Source organism: Bos indicus x Bos taurus, chromosome 27, assembly GCF_003369695.1.
Source record: "Bos indicus x Bos taurus breed Angus x Brahman F1 hybrid chromosome 27, Bos_hybrid_MaternalHap_v2.0, whole genome shotgun sequence".
Taxonomy (NCBI): domain Eukaryota; kingdom Metazoa; phylum Chordata; class Mammalia; order Artiodactyla; family Bovidae; genus Bos; species Bos indicus x Bos taurus.
The window spans coordinates 31,268,558-31,295,850 of record NC_040102.1 but is presented as its reverse complement, the minus strand read 5'-3'; the positions used below and the strand labels follow the sequence as shown (position 1 = coordinate 31,295,850).

The window sequence follows — 27,293 nt, the reverse complement described above, 5'->3', positions numbered from 1 at the left end:
AGTGCCAGGCTGGGCTCCCTGCGCTATACCAGAAGCTCCCCACTAGCTGGCTGTCTCACACATGGTAGTGTGTGTACACCAGCGCCACTCTCCCAGTTCACTGCACGCTCTCCCTCCCCCAACTCCATGTCCGCAGGTCTGCCTTATGTGCCACCATTTCCCCGTCTTCCGTTACCTTTGTCTCCCATGTTTTTCTCATTTCCCTCATATTAAAGACACTGCTGCTGCTAAGTCACTTCAGTCGTGTCCGACTCTGTGGGACCCCAGAGACGGCAGCCCACCTTAAAGACCCTGGGAAACCATAATTTCTCCTTTTTTTTTTTTTTTGCAAAGTCACCTCTCCTTTCCTCTCCCCATAGCCGTCGTAGGTTACTCTTCCTGCAGCTTTCCCTGGATTTGCCAGAGAATTCCTCCTAATTTTCCTTAGGTATCTTATCCTCAGTGATCCTCTAATCTCCACCAGACCTAGAACATTCTCCAATGTATACCTGTATGTAACCACACGCCTGATGTGGTTAAAATGACACATTGTTATTCTTTGATGTCAATTCATAAGACACTTGTTACATAACCAGGAGAATTTTACCTCAAGAACTGACAATCTCACTGGCCTAAGGCCACGCTAGGAAGCCTGGATTATAAATCACAGCTTGTTGATGTTGTTCAGTCACTAAGTCATGTCTTAGTGCATGACTTTGTCTTTGCAACCCCATGGACTGCAGCACGCCAGGATCCTCTGTCCTCCACTATCCCCTGGAGAGATAAATCACAGCTACAGAGTTTCAATTATGCAAGGTGAACTAATCCTAGAGACCTACTATACAGCACAGATACTACAGTTAATAGTACCATATTGAATACTTAAAAGTTTGCTAAGAAGGTAAATCTTATATTAAGTGTTCTTCTCACACATGCACAAATAAGAATTTATTAAAGGTGGAAGGATACTTTTGAAGGTGATGAATATGTTTATGGCATAGACTGTAATGATAATTTCATGCATGCATATTTATCCCCAAACTCAATGAGTTGTATACATCAAATACATACAACTTTTTGTCTATCAAGCATATCTCAAGATAGTTAAAATAATAAAACACAGCCGTTTGACTTCTAAGTCTAGACTTTTATTTTTTGCTGTTTGCTATAAAACGAAAGCTTCTTGCCACCCATACTGGAAGAACTCCACGTCAGGCACCTGCTGTGACTGCCTCTTCTCTCAGATGGCTGATCCTGCCCCATGCTGTAGTAAGAGTCAAGGAGATCCACGCAGTGACCAAAGATGAGGGAGATATCGTATCTGGCCACAAAGAGTAAGTGGAGGCAAGTCAACTGAAGACAAGTTCCAGGGTCTTCATAATTCTTGGTGAAACTGGTGCCTCAGCTTTTCCAATAGTGCTGTCTGCACTGATCCCCGTGACCGCCCCGAGGAAGCCCGAAACGGTAGCTCCTTCTATCACCACATACACCCCATAACCGCCCCGAGGAAGCCCAAAACGGTAGCTCCTTCTATCACCACATACACCCCGTAACCGCCCCGAGGAAGCCCGAAACGGTAGCTCCTTCTATCACCACATACACCCCATAACCGCCCCGAGGAAGCCCGAAACGGTAGCTCCTTCTATCACCACATACACCCCGTAACCGCCCTGAGGAAGCCCGAAACGGTAGCTCCTTCTATCACCACATACACTGTCCTCTTCTGTCACACACACAGACTGACTTGCTATTTCTGAGTTGTTTTGGGTGCTGGACCATTGTCGGTAATCACTGATTTTTTTTTCTATCTTGGAAAAAGGAGCTGCAAGGCATTGCCTTGTGAAGAAAAAAAGGGAATTTGGGAGAGAGAAAAATCACATACATATGAAGGATTCCAAATAGATTCGTTTCCAGAAGTTTGTATCTTAATCCAATCAAGACACCTGAGCACCCTGCATAGTGCCTCTGCCTTTAAAGGAATTTAGCTCAATTTTACACCAAACACATTCTGAAGCTTAACTTCATGTGGAAATGCCTTCAGATTCGGTCACTAGGAGTGGAAAAGAATCATGGAAAGGGGCAAAATGTGACTCTTTCTGGTTGCTGTTTCTTCTTTATTCTCAGTGCCTTAACTTTTCCATGCGGCCTGGGTTTTGAACAGACTTCAATTCTGAATAAGCTTAGTCACATCTTTCATCTTTGAAATCTCAGATTATATTAACATTCATGGCTCTCCCAGTGTAAATCTCTGCCCCCAGAATCGGAGAATTAGCTGTGAAGTTAGGAACTGGAATTCACAGCACAGATATGTGAAACTCGGTTCCCTTCACTACTGTCCCCACTGAAATAGCCAATTGTTATCTAGAACAGCCCAAGTTCCTTTCAAAGCCAACCTTGATTAAACTCAGTCATTTATGAACTTACGCCTTGCTGCAGACAGTCAGGAAAACTCATCCTCCCCTCTTGAATTAATCCAGATGACTAAACACCACTGACATCTCCTAACCTGCTTTCCTAAGAAAGATCTTTCATGCCCTGGAGTTGAAGCTGCTCAAATGTGAAAGTAACATATTATCTTATATCCTAAATAATGCTGAGTTCTATACTTTTTGCCCTCGAGAGTCAATATGTTTTGAATGAATTAATAACTCTGAACATGTGCATGAATAACTCTGAACAACATTCTGAATGTGTCTGGGAGGTTAACTCGCTTTTAACTAGAGCTTAACGCTAAAAAGAGGAACATTCAACGTCAGTCCTAGTTTGTCCGTTTCCTCTTGTCCACACCGGGAACCCAAGCCCACAGTCATACCTGTTGCCGCTTTGGCATTAAGGAGAAGGGACGAGAATGTGTGGAGGTGGGCAGTGGAAGAACACTGTCACTCCAGGGAGAGAAGCGTTCAAGAGAGCTTTTCTGATGGATAACGTATCTGCTGCATCACCTGAACATCTAGGAAGAAAGCATCAGCAACTTGCAAGACTTTCATTTTTCCAATCATTCTTCTGGATGCATCCAAAGTCACTGCAGAATCTTTCATCCCACATTTCTTCGGGAAGCACTTACTGGGAAGACGTTCTACACAGAGCTCAGGCCAGAAGAAGAGGATGCCACTGGAGGCTGGGGAAGGTGGCTGCTGCAAGGATTTCCTGTTCTCGCTAAAGGGAAAGAATAGAAGCAGGTGCAAAATAATTGTCCTTTACGTCACATCATGCTTTACTGCTGAATAAAAATTTATACATATATGAATTATTGTATTTAGCTTGCGGTGAAGGGACAGGCACTGCCACTCTACTTTAGAGATGAGGACAGTACGGCTGGGAATTTAACGGAATTACTTGTGGTACACTGCATTATTAGCTACATTTCTCACACCATCTCATGTAGCAATCCACTTTGATACATGACTTTATGTTGCTCTAACAAACAGAGGAGAGAATGGGACATCCCTAGTGGTCTGGTGGTTAAGACTCTGTGCTTCCAATGCAGGGAACGCAGGGTTGATCCCTGGTTGGGGAACTAAGATCCCACATGCCAAGCAGAGCAAGTAGAGTAGCCAAAAGATTTTTTTTTTTTAAGGAGTGGAGATTATTTACACCCCTTGAGTCTGACTTTGTCTTTATTACTTGCCAACCGAACAAAAGGGAAGCAGTGGTATGCCAATTCTATGTCTCAGCCTCAAAAGGTCTTGACTCCAAACCACTGACATTCCATTATGTCAGATCGCCTACTGCATATACCATGTGAGGCTAGAAGGTTTTTCATTTATGAGGCTAAGAAACTATCTTTGAGTAAGCTATGCCTTGCCAAGCTAGTCTGATTTCTCTCTCATTATTTCCTAACATGTTCTCTGCTACAGACAAGTCAGAGTCCTTCCCACTTGCCACTCATGCATCTTATCTTTAGAGAAATACACCCTCAGCCTAATGGCAACTTCTCCCTCTCTGCTCAACCAAATCTTCTACTTCTTAAAAGATGTTACTGAAATGTGGCCAATTTACAATGTGTTCATCTCTGCTATACAACAAAGTGTTTCACACACACACACCCATATATATATTATATATATAAAATATGCAATATATATAATATATATATTATTTTCCATATTCTTTACCATTGTGGTTTATCACAGGATACTGAGTATAGTTTTCTGTGCTACACAGTTGGACCTTGTTGTCAAATTTACCTGTTTAACACCCCAATTCTACTCCTGCATCCATTTATGAGGCCTTTCCTAGTCACCTCTTCTCTGCTTACCTGCACTTCGTATTTACATGTGGTCTCAGTCCCCTGCAATTACATCTTTAATCCTTGCCATTGATGACTGTATGTTCTGCCTCCATAGCTCAATATAAGAGCTTCCCACAGGACCAAGACCTCTGCTTCCCTAATGCACCTATGAATAAGCAGGTGAGTGAATAAATAAAAATCTAAGCTATACTATAAGGAGGTTAAATTCATGTAGCATCTTTTTTACTGCTTATACACTTGCTTCACATCTCTAGACTGCTAAGAAGAAAATTCAAAGATTCTGTGACATTACCTTGAGCTCATATCACCTGAAATATTACTGGAAAAGAAGAAATAAGTGTAAAGTATGAGAGAAGAATGCTTCCTGTCTCCACCAGGTGTCTCCTCAGGTTCAGCCATTTTCAACAGCATCCTTGTAAGAGATGAGGATGTTGCTAAGCCGAAGCAGGTACCACGCAGAGGAAGCCCACCTACTGGCAAGGACTGCAGGGCTTGTTACAAGACAGAGCGAAGACGGCAAAGATACACCTTCAAAAGCTTCTTCCCTCTGTGTGTACAACGTGGGCAAAACTATCTCAAAGAACATACCTTTTGAAAACATAGCTCATGGATCATTACTTATAAAGGATTACCAGCTCTTCTTTGAAAATGTAATTTCCACCTCAGGAAAAACTTAATTTCCATGCATATTACACTCCTTGCCATTGGTACATAGGCGGCTTATTAGTAGATTTTTGGTATCCTTAAAGATTTGTTCTATTGGAACTTGAAAGAAAACCAAATCAGCAAAAATAACTGAGTGTTTGCTCTGCTGTTCTTCCCACCTTTCTAATCACTGCATCAGAGCTGTAGGCATTGATGCACTTTGCCCCAAATTGTCAACTTGAAGAAGCGTATCATAACCACAAGTAATTACCTTGTGGGTCCAATAAACTGGAGGTTTTCTCAAGATGCACCCTGGGCTAAGTCATGAGGGCTAGACAGTCCATGGAGGAGAAGAAGATGAATCTACCAGCTTGGGTACAAAAAGACACAGGCTTTCAGCTATAAGCAGACCTTGGAAGTATCATGGGTTTGGCTCCAAGCCACAGAAATAAAGTAAATATGGCAATAAATCGATTCACACAACTGTTTCGGTTTCTCAGTGTACATAAAATACACTGTACTGTCGTCTATTAAGTGTACAATAGCATTATGTCCAGAAAACAATGTCAGTTAGTTCAGTTGCTCATTCATGTCTGACTCTTTGTGACCCCATGAATCGCAGCACGCCAGGCCTCCCTTCCATCACCAACTCCCGGAGTCCACCCAAACCCATGTCCATTGAGTCGGTGATGCCATCCAACCATCTCATCCTCTGTTGTCCCTTTCTCCTGCCCTCAATCTTTCCCAGCATCACAGTCTTTTCCAATGAGTCAGCTCTTCGCATCAGGTGGCCAAAATATTGGAGTTTCAACTTTAACATCAGTCCTACCAATGAACACCCAGGACTGATCTCCTTTAGGATGGACTGGTTGGATCTCCTTGCAGTCCAAGGGACTCTCAAGAGTCTTCTCCAACACCACAGTTCAAAAGAAAACAATGTGCATACCTTAATTTTAAAATATTTTATTGTTAAACTATGCTAACCAATCATCTGAGCTTTCTGTGAGTCATCATAGTAACATCAAAGATCACTGATCACAGGTCATCATGACCAACATAATAACAAAAAGCTTGGAAATATAATGTGACACAGTGACACTAAATAAGCAAATGCTGTTGCAAAATACCCACAAGCCTTCAATTTGTAAAAAAAAAAAAAAAAAAAAATCTGCGAAGCACAATAAAATGAGACCTGCCTGTATACATATAACTTATATAATAACTAGGCCCTCCTGACAAGGAATTTTTCTTTTTTATACAGTAGTTCCCCCTTTTCCCTGATTTCCTTTTCCCCACCACCAACTGTAGTCCAAAGACATCAAGTGGAAAGTTCCAGAAATTAAAAAAAAAAAAAAAAATCCATGAGTTTTAAATGGCATGCCATTCTGAGTAGAGTGAAGAAATCTCACGCCATCTCACTTTGTCCCACCCAGGACGTGACTTATCCCTTTGTCCTGCTCAATACTCACTTAGTACCTGGTTATCAGATCTGGATCGACTATTGCAGTATCACAGTGCTGGATTCAAGGAACCCTTATTGTACATCACAAATGGCCCCAAAGTGCAAGAATAGTGATGCTGGCAATGCAGATATGCCAAAAAGAAGTTGTAAGTTCTTGACTTGATAAAGAAAAACAATGCTGTTACCAAGCTCTATGGTAGGAACAAATCTTCTATCCATGAAATTGTGAAGAGGGAATAGTTTTGCTATTCCCAAAACTATAGAGGGATAGTATTGCTGCTGCATCTCAAACTGCAAAAGTTGTGGACACAGTGTTTGTAAGTGCTTAATGAGGATGGAAAATACATTAACTTTGTACCATAAGATATTTTAAGAAGAGATCACATTCACACAATGTTTATTATAGTATATCGTTATAACTGCTCTCTTATTCTTACTGTTGTTAATCTCTTACTGTGATTGATTTATACATTAAACTTTATCACAGGGATGTACAGTATACATACCTGTATAGAGGAAACATAGTATATATAGGGTTCAGTACTGTCCACAGTTTCAGAAATTCAGTGGGGTCTTGGAACGGATCCCCCAGTTGATGAGTGGCAACTGACTACTCTACAGAATGTGTAGTAAGTCACTGCTTCTTTCTATTTCTTTTTAAAGTTTGCTTTCAATATTTGTTTTTACGCAGATTCCTTAGATGTGTGTGTGTGTTTTGTTGTATATGTCCACATACATGTATAAGCACCATCTAGGAAAGACATCAGCTACTGCTTTGTCCTGGGCACCACATCTTCTGGGGATGGTCTTACCTGATGAGAGCAAAGGAGAAAGCATATACTGTCACCAAATCCCTGTTTCCCCAGAAATCCAGAGGATCTAGCGATTTACACTGATACTCTGCCTATGACCTAACATCAGTCAGATCAGATAGGAGACCCAGATTGGTGGAATCATGGTGTTATGGGTTAAACTTTGTTCCAACCAATAAAATGTGTTGAAATTCTAAGCCTAGTATCTCAGAATGTGATCTTACATTTTAAAAAATAGGGCTTTTACAAGTAATGTTAAATTAGGTCATTAGTGGGGTCTGAACCCAATATGACTGGTGTCCTTATAAAAATGATCAGTGTGGACAGAGACAGACACAGAGAGAAGACCAAGTCAACAGAAGGCAGAGGTCAGGGTAATGTGTCTTCAAGGCAAGGAACTCCAAAGATTCCCAGAAAATCACTGGAAGCTGGAAGGAGGAATGGAGCAGATTCCCATCACAGCCCCCAGAAGACAGCAGCCCGACTGATGTTACCTTGACCTCAGACTTCTGACCTCCAGGACGGGGGAGAAAAAATGCTAGGCTGTTGAAGCAGGTAGGCTGCAGTATTTTGTTACAACAACCCTAGAAAACTAACAGAGGAGCAGGGAACAGGGATTCTGTGCTTCTGACCTCCTGATTGATGAAAGAAGTTTGAACTTTTTTAAGAACTTTTGTTTAACTTCTGGTGGAGTAGAATAGTAGAAAGAGATGAGGTGGAAAAGGCATTCCTGGTTAAGACCTGTGCTGCTCTATTAATAGGGATTAATTAATAAGGTATTCTGACTCCACCACAATCCTGGTAATCCCCATCCTGCTATAGGGTTTTCAGTAATGTATTAGTTAATGTGTTGAATCAGCTTCCTGTCAGACATACAGTTCTGAACATCAATGCTTGATATTTCCTAATTTTATAGGATAATATTTAATCCATTACAATTCTGGTGTATTTATCATTATCTGGTCTATTCATCCTCTATTAAGCCTATCTAGTCATTAAATCCCAAGGACATGCTTTGTTTTAGAGTTATCACTGTTAAGATTACACAAAACTCAAGGTAAAATAAAAACCTCAATTTTCATTTTTCCTGCCTTTTATTGTACAACGTTCAGAATGGAGGGCATTATTACATAGCTGACAAGAATTAGAATCAAATAGACACCACTGCAAAGTCTATTTCACACATACATTTCCCCCAGCTCTGAGGAGAGCCTGCAGTGAGATCTCGGGTTATAATGAGCCTGGACACCAGCATTCCTATCTTTTATTACCAATTTCTAGCTCTATTGCCAAGATCTCTCTTGGATGTTTCCACAGTCTGGTGAGACATGGAGTGAAATACTGCTACAAACAAACAGTAATAACACTGACCATTCATGGGTCTGGTCTTACAACTATATAATCTAGCCAGAGAGGTTTAAATGTTCAGGAGGGTGTGAGTAAACAGCTCAATATGATCAGCTCAATAAGATTAAGAACATCTAGAAGGAAATACTTATTATCAATTAACCTGCTCTGCTTTCTATGTGAGAGCTCTCTGCAGTGAACACAGCTCCACTCAGGTTTCCATTCACCAGTTTAATTCAGCATCTATTATGTGACCACCATGCACCGCCTTGGGGTTTATACAATGTTTCCATGTTTTCTCTATTTCCGTTGATTACTTTTAAGACAAAGCGTACTGCCAAACTGCCTGCCTGGTCAGATTTCTTTCTTATTAAAAATGGCTCCCAAAGTAACAGAGGAAACCAATTTCCCTTGGATGAATGATTTGGTGTCATTGTTTTCCTGGGACCTGGGGCCCAATATTTTGGAAATGGTAACCCCATTAAATATATGGGGATTTTAGGTTCCAGGAAGCTGCACCATGGCCAAGTGATAGACACCCTTGATTATGAAACTCTCCAGAGAAGAGAATTTGATATGACTACACAGGAAGGCTATATGATTACGTCAAGGCTGTATATTGTCACCCTGCTTATTTAGCTTATATGCAGAGTACATCATGCCAAATGCCAGGCTGGATGAAGCACAAGCTGCAATCAAGATTGCCAGGAGAAATATCAATAACCTCAGATTCGTAGTTGACACCACCCTTATGACAGAAAGCGAAGAACTAAAGAGTCTCTTGATGACAGTGAAAGAGGAGAGTGAAAAAGCTGGCTTAAAACTCAACATTCAGAAAACTAAGATCATGGTATCCAGTCCCATCACTTCATTGCAAATAGATGGGGAAACAATGGAAACAATGAAAGACTTTATTTTGGGGGGCTCCAAAATCACTGCAGATGGTGGCTACTGCCATGAAATTAAAATATGCTTACTCCTTGAAAGAAAAGTCATGACCAATCTAGATAGCATATTAAAAAGCAGAGACATTACTTTACCAACAAAGGTCCATCTACTTAAAGTTATGGTTTTTCCAGTAGTCATGTATGGATGTGACAGTTGGATGATAAAGAAAGCTGAGCACGGAAGAATTGATGCTCTTGAACTGTGGTGTTGGAGAAGATTCTTGAGAGTCCCTTGGACTGCAAGGAGATCAAACCAGTCATTCCTAAAGGAAATCAGTCCTGAATATTCATTGGAAGGACTGGTGCTGAAGCTAAAACTCCAATACTTTGGCCACCTGATGCAAAGAACTGATTCCTTGGAAAAAGACCCTGATGCTGGGAAAGATTGAAGGCAGGAGGAGAAGGGGATGGCAGAGGATGAGATGGTTGGATGGCATCACTGACTCGAAGTGTCATGAGTTTGAGCAAGCTCCGGGAGTTGGTGATAGACAGGGAAGCCTGGTATGCTGCAGTCCATGGAGTCCGCAAAGAGTTGGAGACGACCGAGCGACTGGACTGAACTGAACTGAACACAAGAATGCATGCTTTCGGGTGTGCTCAGTCGCTCGGTCGTGTCCAACTCTTTGAGACGCCATGGACTATAGCCCACAAGACTCCTCTGTTCATGAGATTTTCCAGGCAAGAATACTGGAGCGGGTTCTATTTGCTCCCCCAGGGGATCTTCCCAGCCCAGGGACTGAACCCGAGGCTCCTTCGTCTCCTGCATCAGCAGGCGGATTCTTCACCACTGAGCCACAAGAAAGCATATGCCACTGCAGTGTGAGCTGTGATCAAATTTGAGTATGGAACTCTGAGAGAGACACAGGGAGAGAATCGTGGTCACCTTTAACTCCCAGGAACTGGTCCGGAAAGAGACGTTATCAAGATTTCCTGAACGAAGAGCAGTGGGAGTGCATCACCACCACTGCATAATCACACCTGGATACTGAGGTTTTTCCACCTTCAGCATCTGTTCTCTGTACTATTCTTCCTCACTCAGAGGCAGAGTGAAATTTTTATTTCAACAAATCTCAAGTCCTGAACTGCTAAGATTTGATTCTACTGGGTTTGTCATGTGCCAGCGTGGAGAAACATGGAGGGTGGGATTATATTTGAGAGTGCTATACTGTGGACAGTAAGACAGCATTATCAAAAAATATTCAACAGAGACAAGCAGCTTCCAATCTTCCCCCTACCCCCGCCTCAAATGTCTCCCTCAGTGATGTGAGAAGTAAAAATGTTTGCAGGCCATTGTAGTCCAGACCATGGCAGATGGGGTGGGGGGGGTGGTGGGGGTGGGGGCGGGGGAGGGGGGCATGATGGACAAGCCCTTAGAAGCATAGCACACAATGGAGAGAAAGAAGTCATCCCCAGGATAGCAGACTGGGCACACAGAGGAAAAAGCTTCAGCTAGCAGCATTGCCTGGATCATTAGAAACAGCAGTAGCTATAGATACAGAAGTAGTTGATGTTGTGTGCATTAGGAGTAACTGCAGAGAAAGACCTCTGTGAAAATGGTCCAGAACCCTCCATACAAGAAAAAGATTATTTCAGCACAGGCAAGTTTAGGGCACAGAGGAGAACCAGCAGAGAGCCCAAGGAGGTGAGGATGATTTAAAACAAAGGAGGCTCAAAAACAACAGGGTCCCACAGCATAGCCCAGGGAACTAGATTCAGTATTCTGGCATAAGCCATAAAGGAAAGGAGTCTCAAAAAGAATGTCGATGTATGTACAACGGAATCACATTGCTGTACAGAAGAAATTAACACAGCATTGTAAATCAACTACACTTCATCTTTAAAAATTATAAACATACATAAATAAAACAAAGGAGTGTCCAAATAATCCCAGAGCATAAATTCCATTTCTCTCTAAGTGAGGCAGGATTGGATACTAACACTGGAAACACAAGCATACCATTCGCAGCTGTAAATTTATGTTTAGCCTTTAGTTTACTTTATAATTAATAGTTCACTCCACAGGATGAACGGGTCATTCTTAAATAATCCTTGCCCACTTATAATGATATCCGCAATAAAAGATCCTTCTTAGTCAGTAGAAGATTTTCTCTTTCCTTGGTTGCCTCCAATTGACAATGGCAGTCAGAATTCCAGTTTCCAGGTAAGCAAAACAAGTTTTTTAAAAAAACACCTCTTGGAGAACACTGACTTACTAAAGGAGCGATTCTCACTTTTGGCTTCACAAGTTCTGAAGCTGGCTGGGTCTTAATTGCTATTTGGATGGCTAGCAATGTAGAATACTGAGAAAAACAGCACCTGCCTATAAAAACAAATTCTGGTTTTGAAGCTCTCGGTAACAGAACTAGCATAGTCAGTGGTGAAAGCTAGTTGTTTTCTTTGAAGTTGTGACAAATACTAAATGTACACTTTTTAGTCATTTTTCCCTCGGGGGGGGGAAATGACTGCCACAGGCTCCCTGCTGACAAAGCTTATCATTAATTCATTTGCCTTCTTTAACAATAAAAACATATTTTCCCTAGATGAAAGTGAATTTGTGACATTATAACTCAATCACCAACGAGGAGAATTTGCCTTCCGCATCAGTTGAAAAACATTTAAAATGTTCTCCGTTCTCACAATGTAAAATCTGTGTGCTTTTATATTCCTATTTTTAACTCTGCAAATGTAGTTCCTTTCATTCATGAAGCCCAATCTGTTCTAGACACTTCTTTTAATCAAATAAATCTACCCTTATCCTTATAAAGTTGGCATAGGTAACATAACTTAATAACTCTAAAATCATTAAATTTGTACAAGTGAATAAATCAGAGAAATACCTAAGAACCAACTGGAAATCCAACTAACCCCCATGTTTTCTGGAAATTCTTCCATTTATTTCTTTTTTCTTATTTGTAAGGGCTCACAACCCAGAATGAGGGCAGTTGGCCTTAGGATATATTAGAAAAGAATATATTCTTTATTGGTAAATAGCCAGGACACTAATGGGGAAACATTTTTTAAAACATGGTCCTTTCATAACGATCATTTAATTTTGAGGACAAAAATCTGTTGTTACATAATTAAATATCAGTTGGCTGTCAGAAGATTATTTGGAGGCTCTGTGTAAGTAACTCTATCATGCTGGTTTTTTCAAACAACTAGTATCCAGTGTATACTGAGGTTGGAAAACCATGGGTCTTCGTGCTGCAGTGATATAACATGATGATGTTGTGACTCCAGTACCAAAGAAAGTAAAAGTGTCAGTCACTCAGTCGTCTCCAACTCTTTGCAACCCATGGACTGTAGCCCACCAGGTTCCTCTGTCCATGGGATTCTCCAGGCAAGAATACTGGAGTGGGTAGCCATTCCCTTCTCCAGGGGATCTTCCCAACCCAGGGATCAGATTCAGATCTCCTGCATTGCAGGCAAATTCTTTATTATCTGAACCACTAAACAAAAACAAAACCCATCACGCAGCAAAACATCTGCTGGAGCTCTAATACAAATTGTGTCTACTCAGTCCAATTTAACTCAAGTGTCACGAAGCATCATAGGATGTCCAGGCCTTGCTCCACTGACATTCATGTCCTCAGAAATAACTCAGCACTAGGTGCCAAACTTCACTGCACATTGGAATCACCTGAACAGTTTTTAATGCCGACATCAAGGTCATACCCCACCTTAATTAAATCAGAATGTCTCAGGGTAGGAGACGGACTTCAGTAGTCTTTTAAGTTCTCTAGGTGATTCTGATGTGCAACTTTTGCAAATCACTGAGTTACAGGAAATAAAGATGAAAAGACCATCAAAATGTCACTAAATATGTGGGCAATAGCAGTCACATTATGACAGGATAGACATAAGCATTGCCTCTCAATACCTGATCTGAAATCCTTGGGGATGAAAGTATGTTACTATCCAGAATTGTTCAGATTTCATAAGTTACACAGTACATATAACATGGAGGGCTTCCCAAGCGGCACGGTGGAAAAGAGTCCACCTTCCAATTCAGGAAGACACAGTAGACTTGGGTTCGATCGATGGATCGGGAAGATCCCCAGGAGAAGAAAAGGGCAACCCACTCCAGTATTCTTGCTTGGGAAATCCCTTGGACAGTGAGCCTGGAGGACTACAGTCCACGAGGTCTCAAATAGTCAGACATGACTCAGAGACTGAGCACACACGCACATATAATGCGGAAGTCGGTGATCAGGGTATGGGAATAGAGCGTCCTGTAACCACAAAACTAGTATCTCTGCAGGAGAACACATTAGGTGAGAAAATCAAAACTTGATAAAATCACATCTACTAAAGTCAAGTTTGGCCAACAAATGAATTTGCCCGTATTTACAAAACCACTTTTGATTTTCAGGATATTTGGAATTTCATAATCATTGATAACAGCATGTGGATCTACACTGAATCAAGTCTTCATCAAATCAAATTTAGCAACATAATCCATCCATGGTCGTCAATAGGCAGTGACCCCTGTGAGGCTGACAGTATTGATGTGGCTTAGACCACCCTCTCATCAGCCTAAATCTGGCTCCCTTACCTCTGAAGACAAGAGCTAACAAGTTTTCCAAAATTTTAATTATGTATTGTATGAGTTTATACACACACATCAGAGAAGGTGATGGCACCCCACTCCAGTACTCTTGCCTGGAAAATCCCATGGACAGAGGAGCCTGGTGGGCTGCAGTCCACGGGGTCATAAAGAGTCGGACATGACTGAGTGACTTCACTTTCACTTTTCACTTCCATGCATTGGAGAAGGAAATGGCAACCCACTCCAGTGTTCTTGCCTGGAGAATCCCAGGGACGGGGGAGCCTGGTGGCTGCTGTCTATGGGGTCACACAGAGTCGGACACGACTGAAGTGACTTAGCAGCAGCAGCAGCATACACACACATATGTGTGCGCGTGTATGTGAGTACAATTAAAATGCCAACCCTTTGGGACTTATTCCTTAAAGAATCAACCAGCCCCATTCCATAAGAGAAAAAAAAGTCATCATTTCTAGGTGTGACTTTTCAAGGCTATCAAACACAAACTTTACAATCACTGGTACCACCCTGCCGTTTGGTATCTGTAAACCACAGCTGTGGCTGGACTGCTTATAGAGTCAAGCAGGCTGTCTCATCACATCTAAAACAGACCATGCCGAGTCAGTTATTAGAAATAGCCTATAGGCTTCCTGTCCTGGGGGGAGAGTTGCTCACTGTTATTAATCAGTTTAGGAGCAAACTCATGGATTTTTTCCTGGGGAAAGATGTGCATGGTCAATGAGCACAGGCTCAACCTAAGGATTGAAGCTTTTAGTCCAGAGGCACCTAGGAAAAAATATAGCCTCACAGAATGAGGTAGAAGGTCCAAGCTGGTCATACAGACTGGATGCCACTCAGCCAGTGGAGGACACCTCCTAAGGAGGCTCTACAGGGATCTGGTAGGATAGTTAGATGAGCTCTAAGAATTACGTAAAGCTGGAAGAACCAACATCACGGACTACTTTCCCAAGACTTGCTTCAGGGATTCATTGAGAAATAATCAGCTTACCCAATGCCCCGGCTTTCATCCCAGCTCCATCCCCACAGAGGCAATAAGCCCAAGAACCAGACTTCTCTTTCTAGCATTGTCCCAAACAGCCAGATACAGGGCTTTTTATACTAAGAGAAAAACAACAGTTCAGTTTCACGAATTCTCAGATGATCTTTCACTTGTTGCTAGTCACCTGCCCCTAATTCACCATAACATTCGGTACAAATACCATGATTGTCCTGACGTCCTGTGCCCCATCTCTGCCTCAGGAAATGAACCCAGTTGACCAAACAAGATGAATCGACAATATATGACTTCCCTCAGCTTCCCTCCCCAACATCTACAGGTGAATCTGCATCCATACCCACTTTTCCATTTCCTTTCTTTGTCAACTGGGGAAAAACACCACCTAAAAGTTGAGAATTGTGTTCTATTCAGTGCACTTGCTAAGGACTTAAGCCCAGGAGGCAGCCTCTGAGAAAGCTCTGTGGGATTGCTCCAAAAAGGCAAGGGAGGAGTCAGGATACATGGGAGGTTTGGGGACAAAAACTAGGTAGTCGGAATATCAAAAAACGACTGTTCGTTAAAGAAAAACCAGACATGTCAAGGTAATGAATTTAGCACTTTCCTATGCATGGGAAGATTCGAGCATCTGAGCTCATTAAAAGCATTCCTTTGATGTGTACCTTAACTGTCGAGGGCCAGCATCCTGCTTGTCTCCATCCTGAATCCTCCCAGGGTGCAAAGTACAGGGAAGGTGGCCACAGTGACTGATGGTAAAGGCCACCACATCTGTTGTTTACTGATGTGACAGGCAACATTTTTCACCCTAAGTTCCCTTTCCAAGATTCTATCACTTCTCTCCGAGTTCAGGCACTTTTCTCCTTCTATTCTCCAACCTCTGCCACCTATGTCTCTGCTTTAGAAACATGCTCAAACCTTTCCCCCCTCAAAAACACCACAAAAAGGGGATATGACCTGAAGTGTGCTGTGTCTTCACTTTCCACGCTTTTACAGCTTAGCTTCTTGAAAAGGGTGAGTGGGAGGTGAGGAAATAAAACACTTAACGCGGCTTCCTCTCCCACTTGTAGACTGAAAGCGTTCTTTTCAGCGTCAATCATCCTAGCAGCTAAATTCCACGGACAACTTTCAGCCACTTCCTACCTCACCTCTCCGCAATGTGGTTTCTTTTTGTTGTTGTTGTTGTTTGTTTGCTTTTAATTCTTCCTGAACTGGACTTGGCCTTTGGGGATACCACGGTCTCTTTTCCTCGGGTCTCTAGGTAGAACCCTCCTTCTCCCTAATGAGCTCTTCTCCCATCTGCCAATGAAATGACTGTGGTCCCATGGTTCTGTCAGTGATTTCAACTACATCCTTAATGCCATCCAAATCCCTCCTCTTCTCTCCAGTACCACTGACATACACTTAATGCAGAACCTCATCATTTCCATTTTGGGTTTCAGCAGCAGCCTCCTAACTGCTTCTCCCATCGTTCTACTGGTGGGGCTTCACTCCCCAGCTCTTTGATGGCAAATACAGAACACATCACCCGCATTTCTCCACCACGGTGCCCTTGACAGCCACAGTCACTTTTAACAACGGAGAAAAATCTTATTTCTCTTGGAAGCTGAATCTTCCCCAGACTTCCACTTCCAGTAAGTCCTCAATACACCTTGCATTTCATAGACATTGAATGGAGAAGTCAGATACTTTTATATATATATATATATATATATATATATATATATATATATAGGAAGTGATGCAATGATAAAAAGACATTTTTTTGTGGAAGTTTTCCCTGGAATAACAGCCATACCTGGGTACAGAATTATGGCGGTCTTCCAGCTTAGCCTGAGTATAGCCTCAGAATCCTCCTCAACACAGTGCCAATGAACGGTCAGTTGGAAACCATTCGTCATCCTGGCTTTGAATATTCTCCACTATGCTACAGTGTGGTCCTTCTAAAAGAAACAAATGTAAGGCTGTCACCACTCTGCTGAAACAGTTCTAACTGGTCTCCTTTGCCTACAGGATATAGTCTACATTTTCACTCTAACAGTTCTCCCAGGGTCTGGTCTTGCCTATTCTCTCAATCTTCCCTCTCATAGTCATTCACCCATCACTTACTATTGCCAAGAACTCTGAGTGTCCCTTTGTTTGTGTAAGATGTTTAATAATTGAATCTGGTGACTACAGTTAACAATACTGTATTGTATACTTGGAAGTTGCTAAGAGATTAGCTCTTAAACACACAGATTAGCTTAAACACAAAGATTAGCTCTTTGTTCTCACCACAAAAACAGCAACGAAAACAGGGTAATTATATGCATTGATAGATTTGTTAACTAACATTCTGGTATTAATAATTTTACAATATATACATGTATCAAATCACCATATTATACACCTAAAACTTACATAATGTTATATGACAATTGTATCTCAATAAAGCTAGGCATAAGGATGTAAGGGTAGATGAAGTCAACAAAGAAAAGACTAGTTAAAAAGAGACAAAAAGACTGAAAAAAATCTAGCAGAAAACTAGATTTCTGGAAGGCCAGAGAAAGAATGGGAGAGGAAAATACTCATTAGAAAAGCTAGTAAAATACCACAGAGATAAGTGAAAGAGTAAACGAAAAACAGAAGTGTGTGCTTGTTCTGTGTCTGTCTGCACTTAAAATGCTGGCAGATGGTGCTGAGTTAGGGAGAAAGTACATGTGAGGCCAGGAAGGTGATCAGTAATTTCAAATACCACAGATTGGAGGGACATGAATGAGAATCCAGTAGAAGCTACTCAATGTAGTGACTATATTGACATAACTTAAAGTGGGTGTTTTAGATAAAGGCTGAGGATGAAAATCAGATTGTAAAGGATTAGGGACTGATTCGGTAGCAAGGAAGTCAAGTAAAATGGAGGAAACGGAGGAGAGAGGGTCTCTCCTCACCTGTCAGTGAGTTTCTTGAAGGCTGAGGCTGTCATCAAGTACATGACTTGTGTGTAGAGTTCATGGATAAATGTGATTTATAAAATACCCAGCTCTGTAAAGCCCACAAGCCAACACTGATCGTTGCTGTGAAGCTGAAAACATGAGTGCCTCTGACCTTTATCAAAGTTTGCCCTGGGGACCAGGTGGACATCTCTTGCTCCAGTGGATGGTCAGTTTTCATATGGAAGCAATCAGACTTCAGAGTCAATGGCCTTTGACTTGAAAGCAATTTAATACATTTGAATAATCCAAGAACAGACCTCTATTGGAGAATTACGTGAATGAGAGAGCATTTAAACTAATTTTCTTCGACATATTTCTGTTTTTTCTCTGTGCTGCGCTACACACAAAATGAAGCTTGTCTCATTTTTGAACCCTATGCCTCTGAAAGCTGTCTACGCTGTCTTCACAATTTCAATTACACCCTGTTTTAATTTGTTCTTCCTTCCTGTGCTACTTCATTCAGAACCTCTTTACTTTTTACCTCAACTGATTAAAGAGCCTTTTTGAGGCTAACAGCGTCAAGGTTTTGTTTTGATCACAATATAGATTATTTTCATGGTAAAAAAGCAAATAAAGCCAATAATTTCAAAATTTTAAATTGTTCTTTATTTCCACCTAAAGAAAATCTCACCTGACTTTCAAGACTCATTAATCATGTGCTCATTTTTAGTTTTATCTCCGATCACTTCTCTCTGTACTATTCTGCAACCAAACCAGTGGGTCCCATTCATACCAGAGACTTCTGCTCTTTGACTTATTCACATAGTTTCCCTCCTTTTCCTTCCTTTTGGGTATGCCTCAACTCTTTTTCTTTACATTATGGGCAAGGCAGTCCATTCCATGGAGTCATCCTTGCTCAACTAGCTTCCTTTTTTCATATATGAATATTCACAGTCCTCCATGCCTTTATGGTGAGATGGTTCATATTCTGTTACAGCTATTTGCATATATCTCAATCTAGTGGAAACACTAGGTCTTCACACAATTCTTAGCCTATTTTCATCCACATTGCAATTATCCAATAAATAATGAATGAATGAATAAGTGAGTATAAAGATACAAGAGTAAACTGAAGTTAAAAACCAATCTTTGGAAATTTGCTAAGTAGTCATTTTCATTTTTATTAAGGTAGAGTTGATTTATAATTCATATAAGTTTCAGGTGTATGACATAGTGACTCACAATTTTTAAAGGTTATACTCCATTTATAGTTACTATAAAATTTTGGCTATAATCCCTGTGCTGTATAGTATCTCCTTGTAACTTATTTTAGACATAGTATTTTACTGCTTGGGGGCTTCCCTGGTAGCTCAGCTGGTGTAGAATCTGCCTGCAATGCAGGAGACCCCAGTTTGATTCCTGGGTCAGGAAAATCTGCTGGAGAAGGGACAGGTTACCCACTTCTGTATTCTTGGACTTCCCTGGTGGCTCAGGTGGCAAAGAATCCACCTGCAATGCAGGAGACCTGGGTTTGATTCCTGGGTTGGGAAGATCCCCTGGAGGAGGGAACTGGCTACCCACTCCAGGATTCTGCCCTGGAGAATTCCATGGACTAAATAGTCCATGGGGTCACAAAAAGTCTGACACAACTGAGCGACTTTCACATGGATTGATTTTACTTCCTAATGCCCTGCTCCTGTCTTGCCCCTCTCCTCATCTTTCTCCCCACTGGCAAACACTACTTTGTTTTCTGGATCCGTCAGTCTGTTTGTTTCTTTGTTATATCCCCTAGTTTGTTTTATTTTTTAGATTTCACATATAAGTGATATTACACAGTATTTGTCTCTGACATTATTTTGCTAAGCAGTGAAATTCTTTAAAATATATGGACTTATAAAGTTGGTAAAAATAGGCAAACAAAATAACATAACATGTCTTAAATTTTGCATTTAGTATTAGATCTATCTGGATAACCAAAGTCTCTTTCTCATATTTGACAGAATTGAGATAGCAAGCAACTGTACCAACTAACAAGGATAAAGGGTTGGAAAGTATGAGCTCAAGCTAAACTTTACTACATAGATTCATGTTTTTAATGTTTGTTTCACTATTCGGGCCAAAGGACTGGCAACCCTAGGTTGGCAGTGTTTCAACAAGCATTCTTAATGCACATCATTTAAAAGTAGTTTCAACAAATATCTGCATTTCTTCTTAGTATATATTTTCCATAAAGTACCTAAATATAATCACCCACTAAGTCCTTAAAAATATATTAAAAGTGGGACTTGGACTAGAATGTAGAATGGAGCCAACTTGGATTAAGACCAGGTCAATCAATTAGTTGAAATATGTTAATGAGGCCAGGATTGTATATTCCACCTCCACATTGACCAGTTGGCTGGACTCCATTCACATACAAAGACTAAACCCCAGTCCTTAATCAAAGGAGAGGGTGAAGCCACATCAGTATAAATGTATCCTCATTCTTGGAAAATACACCAAAGTACTTTTAAAGAGGTTCAGAATAGCCATGCAGTTTTCAAAACACAGTTCATTAAATTTGGGGCAGGTTTGAAGATGAAAGATTGGAGAAATCTTGGAGAGGAAAAAAAAAGACTTTTCTACATGGGAACAGGGAGCAAGATAGCTATGTGCCAAAAGGAAGCTTGGGAGTTGAGTTGGGTTGGGATGGTTGAAAGGGGTTTAATAGAAAGAGAAAAAATATTTTGAGGGAGATCTATAAAAGGCTGAGGAGTATGAAAAGCTATAGGAGAATTTTATAAATCCTGCTCTGGCCCCTTTCTCAATTTAATGTATCATTGCATGCTTGTCATATTAACTTTTGCATTTTTTTTTTTTGAGGGAGAAACAGGAACATTATCAAAGGGTTTACTCTCCAGATAGTTATGCTACTGAAAAACAATTGAGTGCAAAACACCATTGCTTGCAGGATGCTCTGAAGCATACATTTCCCTTTTTTCCCCTTTTTTAATTTACCAAGAAGTTTCTCCCCAAGGCAAATGATGCGGGTTGCAGTTAAAAGTACACAATTAGAAGTTGGGTACTAGACAAGCAGTCAGAAAATGTTACTGGAATTTGAACTTTTCCCAAGCAAGTAACCATGCTTGTCTATAAAACTGCTTCAAGTGAGGGAAAAAAGGACATTGATTGAGGCAAAGAAATCCACTGTGAAATGTTCAAGTCTCCTCGGTGTGCGGCACATTTCAAAGTAACTAATGCTTCCAAATTACTTTATCCTGGGTATGTATCCACTTCCTGTCTCTCCCTGCACCATATATGTTTATAATGACATATTGATTTCTAGTCCAGCTTGAAATGCAATAGAAGGCACCCCTCCACTGAGGGGGGGGAGCATTTCTCCTGAGTCAGCTCACCCTGCACACATTCTCAATGCACCTTCTGTCCATGGAGTGATTGTTCCTTGGACCATGTGGAGCAAAGAGATTGAGGAAGAGGGTCTGGGGGAGGGACCAGAAAAGAAGCAGGACCTTTCTCATTTCAGAGGTGAATTGAGTTCCAGGCCTGGGTTAGTAGTTGTCTATCAAATTCTGTCCAAATTCTTTCCAAAGTCAAACACTTTAAATCTAACAACCTTGACAACTCAGGATATACATTTTAAACTGCAGAGCTCAGCTCAGCCTTCTATCTCTGCGGTGCCAGCTGCTGCCAGAATTATTATCCTGTCATGTTTCATGGAGCGGCTCATGAATAAGATACTGACCAAGCAAACAGAAGACCTCAGAGAGTTTCCATTCTAATTTTAGAAAACCTCCTCAATTCTGAAGAATTAGGGGTGAATAAATTACATAGTAAAATATGGTAGCAGCAAATGACATGAAATTACACAGAAAATATTAGGCATATAGAGGCCAAACTAAAATGCGTACAAAAGCCAAAATTATGGCTATTTGAAAGGCAAATACAGCTTTATTACTTTCAGTTGCATACAGTAACTTTGCTTTCAGTTAGAAGGAGGAACAGTTAGTTCTGTTATAATAAAGAGATGAGATGAATTTGTTCTAATAACCAGTTTTCACAGAAATAAAATAGCATGTCTATAAAATGCATTTTGATATGAAGTAAGATAAGGAGCTTTGGCTCCATCCCTTCATTCCTTCTGGAGTTATTTCTCCACTGATCTCCAGTAGCATATTGGACACCTACCGAACTGGGGAGTTCATCCTTCAGTGTCCTATCTTTTTGCCTTTTCATACTGTTCATGGGGTTCTCAAGGCAAGAATACTGAAGTGGTTTGCCATTCCCTTCTCCAGTGGACCACATTCTGTCAGACCTCTCCACCATGACCTGGTCATCTTGGGTGGCCCCACACGGCATGGCTTAGTTTCACTGAATTAGACAAGGCTGTGGTCCGTGTGATCAGATTGGCTATTTGTCTCTGATTTTAGTTTCAGTCTGTCTGCCCAAGCTAAGCACCGAAGAATTGATGCTTTTGAACTGTGGTATTGGAGAAGACTCTTGAGAGTCCCTTGGACTGCAAGGAGATCCAATCAGTCCATCCTAAAGGAGATCAGCCCTGGGTGTTCATTGGAAGGACTGATGTTGAAGCTGAAACTCCAGTACTTTGGCCACCTGATGCAAAGAGCTGACTCATTGGAAAAGACCCTGATGCTGGGAAAGATTGAGGGCAGGAGGAGAAGGGGACAACAGAGGATGAGATGGTTGGATGGCATCACCAACTCGATAGACATGGGTTTGGGTGAACTCCAGGAGTTGGTGATGGAAGGGAGGCCTGGCGTGCTGTGGTTCATGGGGTCACAAAGAGTCGGACACGACTGAGCGACTGAACCGAACTGAACTGAAGGTAAGGAACTAAGATTCATATGGTTACTACTAAATGTTGAGACCTGTATTTGATGATTTTTATAAATATATATATATTTACCTCCTTTAACTTAATTCCAAAGAGTATTTAATATCACCTTTTTACAAATGAGAAAACTGAGATTTGGGAAGGGTAAGTAACATGGCCAAGTTTCTACAACTAGCGAGTGACAGGACTCAAGTTTGAATTCAGTTTTGAGCTGCTGATTCCCAAGGAGCTGATTAAATATACCAAAGAATGTGTTTGTTTCTGTTATTAAAATACATTATAGAAGATGTGACCAAAAAATGAAGACCAGCTTAGCAGATAAGTGAAATTAGAAAGTTTGTTTTATATGTACAGACAATGTACATAAAAGTTTTATAGACGTTTGTACAGCCTTAAATTTATTCCACTATTGACACCAATCCTTAAAATTTTTAAAAATATTTTTAGAAAGCCTCTTAAGAATTTCCTTTAGAGCCATGATGAAATTAATTTATGACATATTTACTGAACACCTTCTAGGTCTCAGTCACAAAGTTGGGGGGAAATAAAAATATATGAAAAATGCAGTAATACAATTCTTGCTCCCTAGTAATTTGAAACTAATTGGGTCAAGAGAATATCTAGTTTCGTCTACTGCATCCTGGCTGAAACAATGGATCATATTACCTCACGGTAAACCCAGGCCAAAAGTAGCTTGAATTCCCACCTTAGTTACCAAATTTAGATTTCATTTTTTGAGGATAACTTTTCTTTATTTAGAAAAGAGCAAAATCATTCAGAACAATCATATCTGAGAATTTTCAAAACACCTCACAAGCTCTGCTGAAAATTTAAAAATCAGAGTCAAAAATGTATGGCTATCCAGTAACGTATTTTGAATGAATGACCAGAGTTTCTGGTGATGTCTGGGAAGGGTTCCAGGCCTTCGCCAGAAGTTCAGACTTCACAGGAGGTGCAGCCCTTACCTGAAATATAAAATCTTCCAGTCACTGCAGGCTAAGCTAATGCAAGTTTGCTCTTGATAATTATTAGGCAAATTTATATTTCCTCAGGACCAACCTCACTTTTATGAGCACAGGGAGAAAAAATTTTCTTTAGTCCAGAGACCTTGCAAATCAGTCTTTTTATCCACAGCACCTTTTAAGCCAACTGTCTGCTAACTATTTCCTCTGACTTTAGTTAATCCAATACAGTAAATTCATGTTTGTTTATGAGCCAAAAATCTAGAGACATTTAGCAATTATCCAGTTGTTTGTTGAGGCAGAAATCCATTGCAAAGAATTCCATAACTCAGGCACACAGGTGGAGTTTGGAGCCCGAACCATTCAACTGGGTTCTCAGAACTATGTATAAGCGCAATCTTACCTCTTTGTTAGGTGCTGTCAATCAGTGGCAAAATGAAGAGTTCCAAGGTCTAGTGTAGATAAAAAGAAGGACACAAAAATGATTCTGCATCTTCGTTTTTCCTCTCAAGGCTTTCAAATTTCTGATTATTAATCTGTTGTGAGAAGTTTCGGTGCTTCTTGCCAGTCATCTTGCGAGCAGCTATCTGGGGAGGGAGATTCACTCTTTCTAAATCTAACATTTCAAAAGATAAATATTCTACAGGCTGAGACATCAACAAAACCAAAAAAACACGTTGTTTCCCACTAGTCCAGAAAACAAGTATCAATAGCATTTTATAGGGAGGAGACCATTCAGGCAGCCACTCTTTGTGACTTCCAACCACCCACTCACACGACTCCCAGGGCAAGGAGAGAAAGTAACATTTTATGGCTGATTTCCATGGTGCATTGTTGCCAAGATTTGCAGATAGAGCTCCAGTAAGCCAAGCTCATTCCTGGGCTTAGAGCTGAACAAAGGGGAGCCCGAGGTGAGGCAGCAGGAAAAGCTGGAAAAATAATGTAGTAAACGCTTCTACCTCTTGGCTATTAACTTAAGAACTAAACCAAATATAAATGAAATCCTACTGCTGTCTTTCCTCGTCTTCTATACCTATCCCTCCTTCATTATAAGCTCTGAGCTGCCTGCACCCCGCCACCACAACTTCCCCTCTCCTTTACTCAAATCTTTCACCCTCACAGCCTCCTTATGGATTTAAAGCAAGAGATGTGCGCACTAAGCAGGCGACTTAAGGGCTCACCTTTGCTCTCTCATGGAGGAGGGAATGGCAACCCACTCCACTATTCTAGCCTGGAGAATCCCATGGACAGAAGAGCCTAGCGGGCGACAGTCCATAGGGTCGCAAGAGTCAGGCACGACTTAGTGACTCAGTTCTTCTTTAGCTCTCTCTTGGCAGCCTGCTGGCAGACGGAAGGGATGCTATCCTCAGAGGCCTGACTGGTGGGGCGCAGGAGCCTTCCTGGAGGAGAGGGCAGTCGGTGAAAAATATTAAGTGTGCTTTAGTGTTCTCCAAACTAAAGCACATCCTTCTTTTTGTATAGCCATGGATTTTTGTGATCTGTCAATTTCCATAAGCTCACTGTGGTAATTCTAGCTTCCCTGGTGGCTCAGCTGGTAAAGAATCCGCCTGCAATGTGGGCGAACTGGGTTAGATCCCTGGGTTGGGAAGATCCCCTGGAGAAGGGAATTGGCTACCCACTCCAGTATTCCGGCCTGGAGAATTCCATGGACTGTATTGTCCATGGGGTTGCCAAGAGTCTGACACAACTGAGCAACTTTCATAGTTATGCTAATATTTTTTAAAATTAATCATGATTCCAAACTGGTTAATTACCCCTGATGAATGTACTTCATTCTCTCTCTCTCTCTCTCTCTCTCTCTCTCACACACACACACACACACATACAACAGAATAAGGCACTAATCAGTCTCTTCATACTTGTTAATGAATCTGAATATCATTCAAGTAGCATCTGCTACTCAGCTGAATCAAAAAAGTAGGGCATTTTTGAGGGTAAGGTCTTGAAATTTTGACTTGTTGGACTCTGTGATGTTTGCATTATCTTTCACAGAGTCATATATCCAAAGGATCATTTGAACAATCACAGGTTTTCCTTGACAATACTTTTCAGCTTCTGGTTGAAGTATCCAAAGGGATTTGAAACATTGCCTCCAACTGCACCTTGAGTGACTCCAAACATCAGAATCGTCTTCCATCTACTGACATGAAATCTCTCTTCTCAAAGTCCCATCCTTCGTCCCATACAGACCTTGGTCACCATGTAATTTAACTGCTCTATTGGGAAAATTTTTGGAAAATGTCACAAATTTTTTAAACAGTTACCACTTATTTATATCATTCAGAAGGAAGAGATAGGAAAAAGCTGCCCACTCGCTGCTTGATGTGTAGTTTTGTGCTTTTATGTTCTGAAGTAAGTTTCTGTTAAGGACACGGAACAAGCCCACATGCATGGGTAGAGTGTAGAGTTTCCCCAGAAGGGAGCATATTCAGATGGTCAACTTCCCTCAAATGAATCAGAGCCTGGGGGGCCGGGGAAGATTTATGACACAACCTAGGGAGTTTTCTCAGATCCTGACCCCACCAAGACTAGTCTGTCAGAAACAGAGAAACACTCAAACATACTTGTGGGTGGTGGGGAGCCCTGGGCAAGCAGGCTGCCCTGTGATCAGCTGGAGAGGACCCCTTTAAAGACTCAAAGGGGTGGCCTTTTGGGTTCTAAGAACAGCTCCATCTTGTCATCAGCTGAAATGTTTTCTGCATTAGAATCTTTTCTCATCTTCAATTGTCCTTTACGGTCTTAGTAAGTGTGCAATCTAGACTGAGAGCTGAATTCCCAAGGTCTGTGTATTAAAGGCAGAAACCTTTAAAGCCGAGGTTCTCAGATAAGGCAAGCCATTCGTGTCCCTCCAGAGGACACTCAGAAATGTGTGAAGACATTCTTATTGTTATAATTCGAGGTGCTAGCAGAGTGTAATGGGTAGAGGCCAGTGATGATGGCAGACATCCTACAACACACAAGGACAGCCCCCCTCAAAACAAAGAATTATCTGGCCCCAAATGTCAATGGTGTTGAGGCTAAGAAACCCTCCTCTAAGGTTATGTCTGCTGCCTGCAACATGTAGGAGCTGCAGACTGTTGCTGTTGTTTAGTCACTAAGTCACGTCCAACTCTTCTGCAACCCCAGGGATGGTAGACTACCAGGCTCCTCTCTCCACGGGGGTCTTTTCAGGCTAGAATACTGGAGTGGGCTGCCATTTCCTTCTCCAGTGGATCTTCCTGACCCAGGGATTGAACCCGAGTCTCCTGCATTGGCAGGTGGATTCTTTACCACTGAGCCACCAGGGAAGCCTGTGCAGACAGTGGGCCTTGGGTAAAGTCCAGACTGGCCACCTGGAGCCGAGTAACATAAATGGCCAGAGGCGAGGCTGGGACCACAGCAGAAGCAATGACCTTCCCTGTGTAACCTTCCCTGTGGACACAGTGGAACAGAGGAAAAATGAAAGGGAGCTCCAGGCCCTGTTATCATTCTCATGATCCTGAGAAGGACTAAGCTCCACCAGTGTACCCCTCCAGACAGAAGAATGATTCCCAGCTTCCATAGA

The 27,293-nt window shown here is 41.4% G+C and overlaps 1 long non-coding RNA gene across 1 annotated transcript; it reads right to left on the bottom strand.

The window, feature by feature from the left end:
• Positions 1–326: 326 nt before the first annotated feature.
• LOC113885017 lies at positions 327–24,615 on the bottom strand. The gene is made up of 3 exons (XR_003509099.1): positions 24,132–24,615; positions 2,792–3,135; positions 327–1,300 (listed from the first exon to the last, which is right to left on the bottom strand). It is a non-coding gene; the product is annotated as an uncharacterized LOC113885017 (long non-coding RNA).
• Positions 24,616–27,293: the final 2,678 nt, after the last annotated feature.